This window comes from Anolis carolinensis, chromosome 1, assembly GCF_035594765.1.
Source record: "Anolis carolinensis isolate JA03-04 chromosome 1, rAnoCar3.1.pri, whole genome shotgun sequence".
Classification (NCBI taxonomy): domain Eukaryota; kingdom Metazoa; phylum Chordata; class Lepidosauria; order Squamata; family Dactyloidae; genus Anolis; species Anolis carolinensis.
In genome coordinates, this window is record NC_085841.1 from 65,599,511 (window position 1) to 65,615,399 (window position 15,889).

Below are 15,889 nucleotides of genomic sequence, written 5' to 3' on the forward strand. Positions count from 1 at the left end.
CTGTATATTTCGCGGCCATGTCAGACATGTTATTTAGGATGTGTTCAAGCCAGTGGGTACCTGAAAGATAGGAGAGATGTCTGTAATATAAGTATTTGAGGTTGGCACATGTGGCAACAGGACAGCTCTGTTGATGCTGCACTTTGCAAATTCTAGAATTAAAAGAGGCCTCAATCAATGGTCACCTACATCCCTTTTGATGCAGAAAACCAGCATTATATGGTCGGTATAAATTCAGGTTGGATGTACACTGCCAACTAATGCAGTTTCAGAATGTAGTTTAATGGTATTGAACTGAATTGTATGAGTGAGTCCATGCTATTGTATAATCTAGTCCAATGCAATTAATTTGCACTCTCAAACAACATTATATGGCAGTGTACATCCAATCTATGCTGATCATATACTGTAATTTTATACTTCATTATATGGCAGTGTAAATGCAGGCCAAGGCATCATACACAAGCTCATTTGAATAGTGCCATATGTTGATAATGAATATCTCTATCAATTAAACATATACAGTTTAAGACAAAACATGATAAAAATAAACCTGTTTTCTCTAACAGATAGTGTGGGTTATAGTGAGGAGGCAAAATGGGAGAAGACAATGGCCAGGGAAAAGGAATCACACACACCAATGTATACGGTTTCCATCAGAAAGTAAGTTACTTTTTGCCAATGTTTTGAATAGGATGTGCTGGTGACAATTTTTTCCTCCACAAATGTCTTTACATTTTTCTTCCATAACTGAGACAAAAATTAGAAGAGAAACAGATAAATATGTTAGCTGATTTTTAAAATTGTTAAAATATAATAATCTTTAATTAGCTAAGAGTTAAATTAAGAGTAATTTAAAACATTAAAACCAATGATAAATATATCAATTGTAGATGCCTTTGTGGTATATGTGTTTGGGGAGAATTCCATGGATCTCAGAGAAAGCAACAGGTTAGACGCCTGTGTTGTCATATCACAATGCTGATATAGATCAGGGATTATACAGTCTGCTGTTCATTACTAAAAATGCATGAGATTAAGGTTGAATTACAGGACATTTTTGCATCCAGTTTAGCCTTTATACATTGTGCCACCAAAAGAGAGTTTCTTATGCAGAAATGATGCTGAATTTTGTCCTGAAATAAAATTTAAGTTAGGGAGGAAATTTCCAACATCCAGCTCCCTACATGGTCATTTGTAAACCTCTCACCTGTCTGGAGGATCCTCCTAAAAAGGTAGGAGAGAAAGAGAAAATGACCTTGAAATTGGTGGAGGTCAACAACTTGGCTTTTGGTAGTCCTTCTCCTCCTCCAATTTAGAAGGAAGAATGAGGTATAATTGTGTTGTTGTTGTTGTTGTTGTTACTGTTGTATTTAGTGAATGCAACCAATTTGAATTGTGTGATTTTAATATTGAATGTAATGTTTTTAAATGTTAATATGTATTAATTTTAATTCAAACTATTTAAGCTTAATTTTGTATGTATTAAGGCATTGAATAATTGCCACATGGTAGCCACCTTGAGGGTAGAGAAAGGTGGGGTATAAATAGGGTATATATATATATATATATATATATATATATATATATATATGTATGTATGTATAACTGTAATGTGCCATTTTACTATGAAGTAAACAACAAAACCACTAAACCCAATCACATCAAATTTGGCCACAAAGACATAATCATCCAAGCTATGTCTTTCAAACAAAAAAAACAACCCTAAAAATATAAAGTTCAAGTTACAGGACAAGGAAGAGCTGTCCCCCCCCCTCCCCCGGCTGCAGTCAGAAGGGTAGGCCCCGCCCCCTTTAGGCCCCACCCACTTCATCTCCTAGCAACCCACTCAGCCACAATGGCCTAGGGACAGGCAGAGTTAGGCCTCGCTTAGACCTCTTCCATACTGCCTATAAAATGCAGATTATCCTATTTGAACTGGATGATATGATAGCGTAGAATCAAGGCCCTTCCACACAAATATATAACCCAAAATCTGCTTTGCACTTGGTTATCTTGAGTCCACACTGACATATAATCCAATTCAGTTTCCCAGTGCAAGGTAATGGAAGAGAAAAAGATTTAGCTTTTTGATATCTCAGCTTGGAATCAGTATCTGAAATGGATTACATAAGTTAGGTCAAAATTCATCTGAACTGAATCAGGTCACCTTACCAATGTTTGAATTTGCCTCCAGGTGGAATTGGAGGACTCTTGTCCCAGCCATATCCAGAGCTATTCATTTATGATTTAAGTTAGGAGTTAAAGTATCGTGAACCCTTACATTATCTGCTCCTGTTAAAAATATTTGTTCAAACAAATTTTGTTCTTATTGTGTGCCTTCAAGCCATTTCCCATCTGTCACAGAGTTTTCTTGGCAGAAATTGTTTGTAGAAGGTTTGCCCTTGCGCTCCTCTGAGGCTGGGAAAGTGCAACTTGCCCAAATTACATAGTGGATTTCCATAGTCCTGATGTGTATCTACACCAGGCCTGCACAAGCTGTGGCCCTCCAGTTGTTTTGGACTTCAGCCCTCAGAATTCCTGGCCTTTGGACCAGTTGGCTAGGGCTTTTGGGAAAGTTGCAGGTTGTGAAGGTCTGAACTACACTGTAGAATTAATGAAGTCTGAAACCACATTAACTGTCATGTCTCAATGCTTTAGCATCCTGGAAGTTGTAATTTACCAAAGCACCAGCATTCTTTGGAAGATAATGCTAAAGACCTAAAACTATAATTCCCATGACTCCATTGCATGGCGCCATGACAGTCAAAATGTTATCAAACTACATTAATTTTACGGTATAAAAACACTCTGTGGTCTCCAGAGTCCTAGTCCAGAAGTCAACACTGACTGTCACATCTGATGAATGGAGCCCCTGGTGGGTTAAACCCTTGTGCCGGCAGGACTGCTGACCTGAAAGTTGCTGGTTCGAATCTGGGGAGAGCGAATCTGGGGATGAGCTCCCTCTGTCAGCTCCAGCTCCCCATATGGGGACATGAGAAAAGCCTCCCACAAGGATGGTAAAACATCAAACCATCCAGGCGTCCACTGGACAACATTATTGCAGGTGGCCAATTCTCTCACACCAGAAGCGATTTGCAGTTTCTCAAGTCACTCCTGACACACACACAAAAATTCTGATGAATAAGGGATGGTCTCCTCTTCCTATGATATATACACCTAAGATACATCAATTCGGGTAGTAGGCCCTTTTAATTCATCGGAATGACTGTGTATTTAACTATTGTTTTATAATTTTTATTGTTAACTTTGTTACTTGTTCTTTGGTTTATTGTGTTTGTTTGTATATTGATCTGAAGTGTGATTATTTGTTTATTTTTATATGTATCTTATTGTATTTATTCATGTTGTGAGCTGCCCCAAGTCCCTTGGGGAGATGGGGTGGGTTACAAATAAAATGTATTATTATTATTATTATTATTATTATTATTATTATTATTATTATTGAGACAAAAACTGTGAGAGAGGAAGTCTGAGATATAGCAAGGTTAACGGTTTTGGGAGGATCGTTTTGTACTCAAAGACACAGCAAGTCAAGCAAGAGAGAAAGGAATGCACCAGGAATAGCTGCCTCAATCTTTTTTCTCCTTTTGCACAAAAAAGCTATTTTTGCAAATATAATAGCGCATTATTCTAGTTCCAAAAATTCATGGCTTTACACAGATTTTATACAGCATTTTTGTTAGGATGTTCAATAGGGATACTCACCACATTTAGGATATCCTGTCATGATCACATCATCTTGCCTGGCTTCAAAAGTTTCAAGCGCTGGTAAAGTTTCTGGGTGGCAGATAGTAACAGGATACAAAACTCACTTGTAAGAACAGAGTTTCTCTTCTGAGGATAGCTTTGAACCATCAATCAACATCCTATCAAGGAATTCAACAACATGTTTCCTGACATTGGCCATATTTCTGTCTGCTGGGATAGTAACCTGAAGCAGATTGGGAATGGGAATTGGGCTGTTGTACCTGAACTGACCTGTATTTATGCAGATCCTCTCAAACATTATATAACCAGGAACTTGACCAGTGGGACGGGTTTTAGGAAATACCCATTCCACAAGCAAAGCACAGCAGAGCAAAGTGAAGCATGTATTGCAGAGAAATTGTATTAGCTGACATATGGCTTCCTAATAGGGTTGTACATTCGGGGTAAACCTTGACCCATTTCATATCACAGCTTTCAGTGGGGGTCCCAATCTGTTGGTTTTTTTTGGGGGGGGGGGGAGCCTCCCGCAATTGGGAGGGCAGATTATATGTTTTCGCTCTGGGATGCTGAAAGATTTCTAATCGTCCATTATGTATGTGTATGTGCCGTGGGGCTTCCCAGGCTCCCCTTCCCTTCATTTTAGGCATTTAAGCTTTTCTACTCTATAGGGGAGGTGCTCGGCTAAAGGCAGGCACCACACTTTCTCTCCCGGGCCTGCATGCCACACGCACTCTCTTTCCAAAGTATTTAAAGGAGGCAAGCAAGTTCTTAAATCTGTTTCTTACTCTAGAGGAGATGCATACACATCAGCAGCCATGTAGTCTTTCCATTTCAAAGCATTTAAAGTAGGCAAGCAAGTTCTTAAAGCTGTTTCTTACTCTAGAGGAGATGCACACATACCAGTAGATTAAACTGTGATGCTGAAAAGCAGGCAAGGAGTTGGGATCAGCTCCCACTTGCTTTCCTGTTGAGCTGATTGTAGGGGGAGGGGCCTTTCTGTGACCTGCTCCCGAAGAAATGAAAGTAAAGAAAGAATGGATGACATGGAGGGAAACTGTTTCCACGCACAACTCTACTTCCTAATTTTTTATGCCAGGTCATGGAACCCTTAATCCATATGACCTATGGATAAGTTGAAGAGTATTCCATGAAGGGGGGAAGTCAACAATGCCACCTCAGTCATTCAAAAGGACCAGAAGTGGCGCTGCAGCAGAGATAGTACAAGGAGTTGGTGCTTTTAAGGTTCTCTCACATGGAACTAAGCTTTTCCCTTTAACCACTGTATTGAGAGAAGGGGATGGTTTCAGAGAAGGGAATGATTCCTTTTTTAAATAAAAAGTTAAGGTTTTTATTTATTTCGTGTCAAAAACATTGCATAATAAATACGTTTGAAAGTGATAAAATAAAGGAATCACAAATAGCTAAATAGTTTTGGACCAAAAGCGGGCAACAGCAATCACATTGTCCGTAGCTTTAAACAACTCCTCCTCCATGAATGAGGCAGGGCATTGCGGGCAAGCATACATATGAGGAGTTGTTTGTTCAACTCCACAGTCACACAAGGTGGAAGATTCCTTCAGGTAGTGCCATCTTACCAGGTTGTCTTTTGATCTGCCCACTCCGCTTCTCAGTCTGTTTAGGGACTTCCAAGTTGCCCATTCTTGCTTTGCCCCTGGAGGCAGACCCCCATGGGGGGCCATCCAGTTGGGATTGCCAGGTTTAGCTGCCCAGAGGGACACTCTTGCTGTTGCTGGGGGAACATCAAGAGGAGTGGTGGTTCTCATGAAGCCCTTCCTTGATTTGAGTCTGGTGGGAGGAGGCTGATAGTCATGCAGTGGGTGGCTTTCCAATGTTCGACCTTATTTCTCTCACAGTTAGCAGCAACTTCCCGTCGCACGTCAGGAGGGGCAATGCCAGCTAGCTTATAGAGTGTATCAACAGGTGTAGGTTTAAGGCATCCTGTGATTATTCTACATGTTTCATTCAGTGCTATGTCCACCTGCTTCGCATGGGCAGACTTGTGCCAAACAGGACAGGCGTACTCAGCAGTTGAGAAAGACAAGGCCAGGGCTGATGTTCTTATTACTTGTGGGTCTGCACCCTATGCACTGCCAGTCAGTTTCTGCAGGATGTTATTGCGTGCAGCTACTTTGTGCTTGGTGTTCAGGCAGTGTTTCCTATATGTTAGTGTTCAGTCTAAGGTGACACCAAGATATTTAGGATGGAAACAGTGTTCGAGCTCTTGGCTTTCCCAAGTAACTTTCAGTTTCCTGTTGGCTTCACAGTTATGTAGGTGGAAAGCACATGCTTGTGTCTTGGAAGGGTTAGGCTTCAGGTGGTTCTCTTTGTAGTAGCTGGAGAGATCTTTCAAGGCGTTAGTGAGTTGGTTTTCAACTGTTTCAAAATCTTTTGCTTGTGTTGTAAGGCCAAGGTCATCAGCATATATAAAGCTCTTTGTGAGTGGTGGTTGTGGCAGATCGTTCGTGAAGATGTTAAACAAGGTTGGTGCAAGAACGCTTCCTTGGGGTAAACCATTCTTTTACCTCCTCCATCCTCCCTTTTAAACAAAAGTTAAGGTACAGTAGTCACATTGACTCATGGATAGATCTACACAGGGGTTTTTTTTTGGGGGGGGGGGTTGGGGGGGTTGGGAGGGGGATAATTTTTGACCAAAATGTCTGGATTTATACATGAGTGTATAGGGTAATATGTTTGGCTGTGTGGGGTGTTTCTGGTTCACCTCTCAAGACTTTCTGGTTCACCTCTCAAGACACCTTTCAAGACGCATGATTAAGTAATAGTTACTATGTCATTAACATTTCTGCATTATTTATTTATTTATTTGCAGCACTTGTATTCTGAGTCCACTCGGGTGAGAAGGGCAGGGTAGAAATGTTGTAAATAAAGTAAATAAATAAATATTCCACCCTTCTCACCCCAAAGGGGTCTCAGGGTGGAACCCAGAACATACATATGCGGCAAACATTCAATGCAGTTTATACACTGAAAAGACAGACAACTGTACATAGACACAGATTTATAGGCTGTTTCTTGTCTTTGGCATCTTGGAGATTTGTGCTCAGTTCTGGCCATAGGGGTGGGGCTTGCTGTTTCTCCATCTCCCTGCTGAAGAGCTTTGTTCATAAACTTTCCTCCTTGATCAAATCACTGGCACTTTCTGGCATTTTTCCTTAGGGGTGCCTTAAATACCTCCCTGCTTTTAAGTGGTACTATTTATCTATTTACATTTTTCTTTCAAAAGCTGGGCTAAAGGCCAGAAGCTCACTTTGACCCGGGTTTCAAACTGTCAATCTCTTGATCAACATGATTTACCACAGCTGGTGGTTTAACCTGCTGTGCTAAAACCCGGCCCATTATGAACAGTTTATAAACATTTTTCAACTGCTCTATGCATTTGAAGAAATAGGTTGGAATTCAATGAAGCATTTGCAAAATAAAACATGTTAATCTGCCAGCTACCAAAAAAATCTGGGGTTTTTTTCATACAAAATATCTAGTTTTTCTTCTTCTTCAATAGAAGATGAGGCTAGAAACTAGCATGATAGGAGGGCAGAATTATTCTGTAATCTCCTTTCCTTTTGTCTCATGTAGTCATCCCCCCCCCCCCATTTTTGGCCCTTATTTTTCTGATGAAATACTCCTTTCTGGAGGGCTGTTCACAGTTGGTGAAGCTGAGGGACACCTGCTCGGACCCCTGGCCATTGACCTGTGGGGTCCCGCAAGGTTCTATTTTGTCCCCCATGCTTTTTAAAATCTACATGAAACCGCTGGGAGAGGTCATCCGGAGTTTTGGAGTTCGGTGCCATCTCTACGCGGATGACACCCAACTCTACTACTCTTTTCCACCTAAATCCAAGGAAGCCCCTCGGATTCTGGACCAGTGTCTGGCCGCTGTGTTGGCCTGGATGAGGGTGAACAAACTGAGACTTAATTCCAACAAGACAGAGGTCCTCCAGGTCAGTCGTACATCTGATCGGGGTATTGGGTGGCAACCTGTGTTTGACGGGGTCGCACTCCCCCTGAAGGCGCAGGTCCGCAGCTTGGGGGTCCTCCTGGACTCAGAGCTGACACTTGAGGCCCAAGTGTCGGCCGTGGCTGGGAGGGCCTTTGCACAACTAAAACTTGTGTGCCAGCTGCGACCATACCTCGAGAAGTCTGATCTGACCATGGTGGTCCATGCCTTAGTTACCTCTAGACTGGACTATTGCAATGCACTCTACGTGGGGCTGCCTTTGAAGATGGCCCGGAAATTACAACTAGTACAACGTTCGGCAGCCAGGCTTTTAACTGGAGTGAATTACAGGGCGCGTTTAACGCTTCTGTTTAAGGAGCTCCACTGGCTGCCATTTATTTTCTGGGCCCAATTCAAGGTGCAGGTTATCACCTACAAAGCCCTAAACAGTTTGGGACCCACCTACCTTAGAGACCGCATCTCCCTCTATGAACCCACACGTTCTCTTCACTCGTCGGGGGAGGCCCTTCTCTCGCTCCCACCACCCTCACAGTCACAGTTGGTGGGGACGAGAGAGAGGGCCTTCTCCGTCGTGGCTCCCCGGCTTTGGAACTCTCTACCTAGAGAGATCAGGCAGGCCCCTACCCTCCTCTCCTTCCGGAAGAGCTTAAAAACCTAGTTCTTCCAAAAGGCCTTCGATGTTTAGCTGTTGCTGGATTGATCTATCTGTCCATTCCATAATAGTCCCATTGTTGTTGTCTTGCCATTTTATACCGCACTTTATTGTCCATTCAACTGTGAAATTTCCTTTTCCTATTTCATAACACTCTGCACTTTGCCTGGGATCTACGAATTAGTCTCCTGTTTTTAACACTGTATCCTGCTTGCTGATTTTAATTATTGTTTTTATTGATGTTGATGTTTTTTACTGGGATAATTGTTTTATTGCTTTGTTACTGTTATTTGTTTGTTTTATTGGGCCAGGCCCCATGTAAGCCGCCCCGAGTCCCTTCGGGAAGATGGGGCGGGGTATAAAAATAAAGTTGTTGTTGTTATTATTATTATTATTATTATTATTATTATTATTATAAAATAACTAATCCGTAATGCCTGTTGGGCAACCTTCACTATCTCAGTCTAATCCTCAATATATGTGATCTTTATTTGCATTGTTGGGGCATAAAGACGTCTCAAGAGAATGAAATAAAACCAGTTTTTTTTTAAAAAAAATCAATTCTTATTTATTACTACTTAAGCTAAAGTGGTAATTTATTCACCTCCATAAAAGAGGGAAAATGCTGAATAAGAAGCCAAACTAGTTTAGCAGATGAGAGTTTTCAGTTTGGTCTTGTATTTCTGGTTCCACGAAAACAGGAAACTTGGGGCCCTTCCACACAGCCATATAACTCAGAATATCAAGGCAGAATAACCCACAATATCTGCTTTGAACTGGAATATCTGAGTTCACACTTCCATATAGCCCAGTTCAAAGCAGATAATGTGGGATTTTAGTCAGCTGTGTGGAAGGGGATTTACTTTCCATTTTGAAAGCAATCTGGGCACTGGAATAACAAATGGCTCACATCCGGTAGAAGATTTTTACTTATTTAACTGCTGAATCACCACCAGGGTCCCATGAATGATGTACATACTAAGTGTTAAAACAGAAACATAAAATCAAATGAATTACTCAGAGTGTGTCTTCACAGTAAACTTAATACTGTTTGACACCACTTTGACTGCCATGACTCCATGCTATAGAAAACTGGGAGCTTAATGATGGGACTTAAATGATGTATGGAGATATCATCACGATAGAGAGAGGGACTACACTTATTTTTCAAACAGACATTGTACATGGACGAGAATTGATATGGTCTGGATGACTCCCCCACTGATCCCCAAAGTAGAAAAAATTAAAATCGCCCCCCGATACATCTCAGATCATGGCCCAATAGAATTCACAATCAACAGGACCCAGAAGAAATTTAATTGGAGATTAAATGAAAATCTTATTAGAACAGAAGAAGACATCACTAAAAATAAAAAAATTCTCAAATAATATTTCGAAATAAACAACACAACAGATGTCCCCACACAAGTGATTTGGGATGCGAGTAAAGCATACATGCGGGGACATTTTATCCAACAAATCATCCTGAAAAATAAAATAAAAAGGGAGAAAAGGACTAAGTTATTAGAAGAAATTAATATAAACGAGAAAAAATTAAAACGGGAACCAACAAATGGGAAATTAATACAAGATTTGGAATTATTAAAAAATCAAATGATCTCATTAGATTTAGAAGAAACAGCCAAAAAATTGAAATTCCTTAAACAGAAACACTTTCAAAATGCCAACAAACCGGGAAAATGGCTGGCCTGGAAAATTAAAAAGAAAAAACAGGGAAATACTATATTGGAAATAAATTCAGACGGAAACAGATTTACAACAGAACAGGAGATAGCGGCCCAATTTAATAAATTCTACAGCAAATTATACTCGAAAGACCATATCAGGAAAGATAAAATAGGGGAATTTCTCAGTAAACAAAAAATAGCTAAAATATCGGAGAAACAAAGGGAACTATTAAATAAAGAAATATCGGAGAAGGAGATCCTAAAAGCAATAAATAGTATGGAGAATAACAAAGCCCCCGGCCCGGATGGATTAAACGCGCTCTACTATAAGACATTTGCGGAAGAAATGATTCCATTTTTAAAGAAAATTATGAACGACGTCTTAAACAATAAAGAACTGCCAAACTCTTGGCGCTATGCAACGATCACGGTAATCCCAAAAGAGGGACAAGACCTAAAGAATGTGAAAAATTATAGACCCATCTCCTTGCTAAATTCGGACTATAAAATATTCACAAGTATACTGGCAGATAGACTTAAGATATTTTTGATGGAATGGATAGGAGAGGAGCAAACGGGATTCTTGCCTCAAAGGCAAATGAGGGATAATGTGAGGGAAATCATAAATATAATTGAGCACTATGAGTGCACAAAAAAGGAAGAACTGGCTCTATTAACAATTGACATGGAAAAAGCATTCGACAATTTGAATTGGGATTTTTTCAAACTACTGATAAAAGAATTGGATATGGGATACAAATTTTCCAATGCGATCAACCAAATTTACGACAAACAAGAAGCTAAAATAAAAATAAACACATCAGAATCCAAAAACTTCATGATTCAGAAAGGGACTAGGCAGGGTTGTCCCCTATCCCCTCTCCTATTTATTTTCTCAATAGAAATCTTATTAAATGCAATCAGAAAGGATCACCAACTAAAAGGTACTAATATTAGGAAGTGCAATTACAAAATTAGAGCATTCGCCGATGATTTGATCTGTATAATAGAGGACCCAATTAGAACAATAAAACTATGGCTAGCAAAATTTAAAGAATTTGAAGAAATCTCAGGACTAAAAATAAATTTAGAGAAAACCATGATACTAACTAAAAACTTAACGAATTCTAGACAGAAGAGACTAACAGAGATAACGGGAATCCAAATTAGAAAAAAGATTAGATATCTGGGCATAACTATAACAGCTAAAAATTCTCAACTTTTGGAGAATAATTACGACACCAAATGGAAAGAAATTAAAAGGGATCTAGAAAAATGGAAACATCTCAAACTCTCACTATTAGGGAGAATATCAGCTATAAAAATGTCCATACTCCCAAAAATGATCTTCCTTTTCCAAAATATCCCAATTATAAGAAGTACTCAAAGATTCAAAAATTGGAATAAAGACCTGAGTAAATTTATTTGGGGGGGAAAGAAACCTAGAATTAAAAGAACACACTTGACAGATGAGAAAAAAAGAGGGGGTTTAGGTTTACCTAACCTCCAGCTCTATCACGATGCATGTGGGCTAACCTGGATCAAAGATTGGGCAACACTCAAAAAAACCAAAATTTTGACATTAGAAGGGGCAGATTTGCGATCAGGGTGGCACGCATACCTTTGGTATGACAAAAAATCAATAGAAAAAAATTTTGGGAACCATTTTATTCGATCTTCACTAATAAAAATCTGGGACAAATACAAAAGGAGATTCCATCTAAAAACACCTTTATGGATATCACCACTAGAAGCCTGTGAAAGAAAAGAATTAGGAAGAGACAACTGGCCAAGATATAAAGATATCCTAATAAGGACGAATAATAACTACCAAATGAAGAGTAAGGACGATGTGAGCAAGCAGTTCACAAATATAGGCTGGTTTCAATACATCCAGCTAAAAGAGTATTATACCAAAGACAAGAAACTAGGATTTGAGAATCAGGAAGGATATTGGGAAATGATTATGAAACTAGAAAAAAAGGTGATATCCAAAATCTATAAAAAACTACTAGAATGGGAAACAGAAACGGACTTGATTAAAGAGTGTATGTCAAAATGGGCAAAAAATCTGGGAAAATCAATACAACTGGCAGAATGGGAAAAATGCTGGAATACAAGACTCAAACACACGTATGCAATGGATCTGAAAGAAAATTGGATTAAAATATTTTACAGGTGGTATTGGACACCACAAAAAATGGCCAAATTTAACAAAAATGCTTCAAATAAATGCTGGAAATGTGGAATAGAAGTGGGGACGTTCTACCACTGTTGGTGGACATGTAAAAAAGTGAAAGTTTATTGGAAAGAGGTACATTGGAGAATCCAAAAGATGTTGCAAATTAGGATTGATCTGAACCCAAAATACTTCCTCCTGGGAATGTTAGATATAGATAAAGATAGAAATAAGGAAGTTTTATTTAATTACCTAACAACTGCAGCTAGGATGAATCTAGCCAAATTTTGGAAAGATAAAGAAATCCCTGAGATAAGAGGCTGGATAAGCAAAATTTGGGAGATTATGAACATGGATATATTAACCTTTTGGCTACAAAATGCTAATGGCAGACCGATGAAACAGACGAATTGGGAATTGGTCAAAACCTATTTGAAGGAAGAAAAATATAATATAATTATCTGATATGCCACAGGAGACAAGACAGATTAAATATTGAAATATGTAAATAAACAGGTTTTTTTACTTCAGAGACACTAGATAGAATTGGTTGGGAAAAACCAAATATAGCTCAAGTTTACATACTGGATAAGATACTGTGTAAAGATGGAAGTCAATTTTATTTTTTGTGGGGGTGGGGATTGGGTTGTTGTTGTTATATTTTTTTTTTTTGAGTATGTTTTGTTTCTGTCTAGTCACTACTTTGTCACCTCTCCAAACCCCTATTCCCTCATGTCATCACTATCTTCTTTAGTCTGACACTTAGATCTTGCTATATTGTATGTTAAAAATACCAATAAAAATTGTTTAAAAAAAAAAAGAAAACTGGGAGCTGAAACTTGGGATGGATCTACAGTGTGGGCAATTCTACACAGGAATTACCATGCAGTTTGAAGCCGGTTCCAGGTCAAGGTGTCTACAAAATGTACACCACCAATGTATAATGTAGCATGCATTAATCTTGAAACAGCACATCAAAAAAGCTGACCAGAAAGTCTGGAATAAGAGGTAAAATCCACTGCAGCTGATCAAAGTACACCCAAAGTATAATTTCCTCTAGGGAGGGTACTTGTTTACTTTCTGACTAGCTGTGCTTTGGCATCAGAACTATGCATGTCCTGAGATACTGTTTCTGGAGTAATGCATGCTTTAGCATGCATTCGGGGTGTATGTTTTGCAAATATCCCACCCACAAGTTAGTTTCAAACTGCATTATATTGTCAGTGTAGAACCACCTTTAGTGAGGCCCCAGCACTCTTTGGCAGAGAATGCACAAGATTTTGCAAAACAAGAACTAAGGATTACAGTTGAGTATAACCTGGCTAGTCAGCTAATACAACCACTCTTACTTTCTAGAGTGGTAATCAAAATTTCAGACAGCACCACCACCCTGTCTCCATATGTATAGTGTTAGAATTGGTATTTATGCTTTTATTTGTTTTTGTGCTATTCTCTTCTATTGCTGTACTCATGCTGTTGGCATATCAGCTTGTTAACAGACCAAGTGGCTATGTATCAAGGGTACTAAAGATCACTTTGGACAACCAATCAATTGAAAACTAAATGACATAGTGACTTCATTAATTTTCAGCAAGTCAGTATTCCTCAGTTGGAACAATTACTGCTTTAGTTTGAAAAAGAGAAGGAAAGTATTGAAAATATTTAGTGCGCAAAGGAGTTGGAACTTGGAGGTGCCCCAAATTACATTCTTTGCAAACTGGTCAATGCCAAGAGAAACAGCATAAATGAAAACTACTGTAGAATCAACTTTTCTAATGGACTGGTATGCTCCCAGTAATTTTGGAAGAAGTACTACTTTCCTCTTAAAGTATGACTCTAGAAAACTGTAATCACCATGAAAGAGAATAAGAGACAAATTAGACAGCATCTTAAAGGCATATTTGCATTTATTGTGCAGATTTTTTTTAAAAAATGCAATAAAATACCATAATTGAGGATGGATAATAATAGTATCAAAAGAAATGTGCATTTCCTCCTTTTCTACATATCAAGAAGAAATATATTTCACCACATAATAGTCACACTTTTTTCTCATTTCCCCTTTAACAAAAGTGGTGTGTGAACATTATGCAGTGCAATATGGGGCACCTTCCTCTGCCGCCGGCAGTGCCACTGCTTTTATTGTCCAGCAACAAGGTTTGTCCTTGCCAGATCTTTGCTACACTTCCTCTAAATCAGTGGTTCTCAACCTGTGGGTCCCCAGATGTTTTGGCCTTCAACTCCCAGAAATCCTAACAGCTGGTAAACTGGCTGGGATTTCTGGGAGTTGTAGGCCTAAATACCTGGGGACTCACAAGTTGAGAACCACTGCTATAAATCCTCACACATTGCTTTCAGTATAGACACTGCATACAGCTGTTTTTCTGACGTATTGGGGCTGATCTACGGATTTACACAAATAGGCTGCAAACACATTTTCTTTTGGAGCAGAGATGGTCAATTGTCTCAAATCCAAGATGGAAAGGCTAGTGTTTGTTTTTTGTAAAACCAGAAACTGAAACAGAAGACATATTTGGGACATTTCTAGTGTTTTTAATTATCTGGAAGCAGAAAATGTGGTGGCAGCCAGGGGTGGCTGGACCCCTGAGACAGCATTGGTGCTTTCAACTTTCTGTGGAATGACCATTGACCTATCCATAGGTAAATCAAAATCCATAGCTTTGACCTCAATACCTATATATGGGCATTTTGGGTAATGTTATCATCCTTTGCCATATTTATATGTCAGTGTGTATGATGCTTTGCCAATTATAAAAAAGATATTTCTCTGTCCTGAGAGGTTTGTATTTTTTTTTAAAAAAAGGAAAACAATAGCAGAAATGAAAATACTGTTTAAAATGCATAGGTAAAGGTTTTCTCCTGGCTCTGGGGGTTGGTGCTCATCTCCATTTCTAAGCCAAAGAGCCAGTGTTGTCCGTAGACACATCCAAGGCCATGCAGCTGGCATGACTGCATGGAGCGGCATTACCTTCCCGCTGGAGTGGTACGTATTGATCTACTCACATTTGCATGTTTTCAAATTGCTAAGTTAGCAGAAGCTGAGGCTAACAGCAGGAGCTCGCCCCACTCCCTGGATTTGAACCGCTGATCTTTTGGTCAGTAAGATCAGCAGTTCAGCGGTTTAACCTGCTGCGCCATTGGGCATACTTAATATTATTAAAATGCATACTTATTATTCAGTGTAAGGCCCACTGAGTTGCTTTTCTTCCAAAGTTTTTAAACAATTTTCTGTAGAGAAGAATGGAATTCTAATGTCGTGGTAATTAAGCTAAAAATACTGCTAGACAAGTGTTCTTGGTCTTTCAAATTCAAGAAGTGTGTCCAAAATATATTAATATCCTGACAATGTAAAGAAAGTCCACCATCATTATGTCCATATGGAGCCAACACCATTTGAACAAATTTGTGTTTGTTTCTTTTATTTCAACAGAACTCGTACCACTGAGAAAATGAGATAGCCTCTTGAACAGTAGAATTGCATTGAGAGATCTTGCATTGCAGTTACTGACTATTATACACTGTTATATAAGCAAAAGAAAAACAAACTACTTTGGGAATGTAGTAAGAATTGAAAGCATTTGTATGAAAGACTTGCATAAAAAGAAAACATCTCTAAGATAAAA